This window comes from Trichosurus vulpecula, chromosome 1 (genome assembly GCF_011100635.1).
Source record: "Trichosurus vulpecula isolate mTriVul1 chromosome 1, mTriVul1.pri, whole genome shotgun sequence".
Taxonomy (NCBI): Eukaryota; Metazoa; Chordata; class Mammalia; order Diprotodontia; family Phalangeridae; genus Trichosurus; species Trichosurus vulpecula.
This window is the reverse complement of record NC_050573.1, coordinates 134191437-134193874: the sequence shown is the minus strand read 5'-3', so window position 1 is coordinate 134193874 and position 2438 is coordinate 134191437.

Genomic DNA, 2438 nt, shown 5'->3' with positions numbered 1-2438 from the left:
CATTCACTCTAGCCTTGCTTCTTCCAGGACATCTCTCGCATACCCATTCTTTGTGACTTGGGCTATTCTTGAAGAGGGCTCTCTTCATTTTGTGCTGCCACCTACTGGCCCAGGCAGGTATTGTTTTCCTGGGGACAGAATAGGTCATTGTTTTTCAGGAGGAAATCTCACAAAATTATAGAATTTCCCAACAGAAATATAGAATGTCAGGGTTCTTGGAAGTCTCAAGAATATGGTTCAGTAAAACTACTATTCACCTTTTATTTCATTCACATTTGCATTATTCTTTAAAGAAAACGATCAATATTTTAAAAGACTCAGTAATTGCAACTGAATCCTAATAGACTACATTTGTTACTGCATGATTGCCAGGATTGAGACTTGAGTTTCCTGATTCCTATTTCTATGTATCCCAGATCTCAAATCCCTACTTAAGAAACATTTAAATAATAAATTAAATAGTGAGGACAGTTTGAATCAGTCACTTTATTCCAAAAGTAGTCCTCGTTCTACAAACCCACTGCGCTTGTCTCAAAGGAAAACAGCCAAGAGTCCCTGCACATAAATTACTTAATTTGTTTTCTCAGCACATCTCCATGCAAGTGGCTCTTCCCACAGAGCTCTGCTAACTTCAAAGACATGTCTCCACGGGGAAGAAGCATGTGAAGTGTGGAGAATAGAGAAGGAGAATGCAATCATGATTTTGAGGGGTTTTATTTAGGGCTTTTAATTATTGCAACTGTTAATATCTCAAAACTATTCTCACGTTTTGAGACTGTCTATTACCTACTGTAGCTGAGGTGGAACAAACAATAATTACTTTGATTGGGTTCCTAATGTTCACTCTCTTACTTCTGATGCTGTCTGGTTTTTTTTTTTCTTCCTTAATACGAACTGCAAGTTTAGTCTATTGAAATGAAATCAATAAATTTGCCCCAAGTCCACAAATGTTTTATTAGGTTTGAGGCACCTTTCTGGATTTTGGAGAGACACAAAAATAGCAGCAACACATTCTTTTCTCAAGAAATATGTAGAACAACATGTATGCAACTAACTAGATTCAGCAGGAATGAATGAATGAAAAATAATGTATAAAGGGCTTCCTACATATAGTGAACCATGCAAAGTGCTAGAGACCCAAGTGGAAAAGCAAGACAGTTCTGCTCTCAAATGTGGTAAATAACTGCAAAGTCAAGGTCCAGATAAAGCCCTATGAAAAATTTGAGGAGAGATTATTTCAGGCTAAGGGAGTTAGCTGAGAAAGTATGAAGTGGAACCTTAGGCCTTGAAAGAAAGGATGTATTTCCACTGTCAGAGATGGGAAGAGCCCCCAAATCTTTCTGAGAATGGTTGATGGCATGATCAAGAAAGTAGAGATAGGAGTGGAGAGGATAAGAATAGAGGATGAAGAATAGCCCATTTTGGCTGGAACATAGAGTATGGGGAAAAATGATGTGAAATAAGAATAAAAGGTTGTTGGAACCAGACTGTGAAAGGCCTCGGATGCTAGTATCAATACTTTAAACATTATTTATTAGGAAAATGGGAAGTGTGATCATAAGTACCTTATATTTGTACATACTTTACTAGGGAAATTACTAGGTAATTACTATTACAATTACTAGGGAAACAATACAAAGGATCATATGTTTATAGTTGAGAGGGACTTCATAAGCCATTTAGACCAAATACTTCATTTTACAGATGAGGAAATGAACGTCCAGGAAATGATTGACCCTTACTTAAATTCATGAAAGTAGCATGAATCAGCCCGATTTGGACCCAAGTCTTCCCACCCTAGAGTTAGTATAATTTTGCTTGTATCATATTGCCTGACTGGTGAATGGAAGAGGAGAAAGGATGAAAATAAGAAGAATAGTAGGAGGCTATTATATTAATCTAAGCAAGAAGAGATGGGGCATGAACAAAGGCTATTGCAGTGGGAGTGGAAAGGATAGATTACATATGAGAAAGATTATTTATAAAAGTAGAGTTTAAGGTATCTTGTACCTGATAGGACGTTGGGGATAAGAGAGAAGGAAGTCAGAGATGATTTCAAGATTATAAACCAGGGTCACAGGGATGACTGTAAGATCTAGTGTTGTGTAATGGAAAAAACGTGGATGCTGACTTGGAGTCAGATGGCCTGAGTTCCAGTCTACTCTCTAGCACTTACTGATTATTCAATTATGGGCTAGTCGGTTAACTAGTCTGGGCTTCAGTTTCCTCATCTAAAAAATTAGGGGGTTGGACTAGAAGACCTCTAAGATCTGTTCTAGGTCAAAATCTATGTATGATCTCTGGTAATGGGTAAGTTAGGAGGAAAGACCTCAAGTTAGGCCTCTTCCCATACCTTTTACACTGCTTGTTTTCCTCCCCTCTCAACAAAAGATCTTATCCTTTACTGAAAAAAATAAAGGTGATGGAATATTACTGTG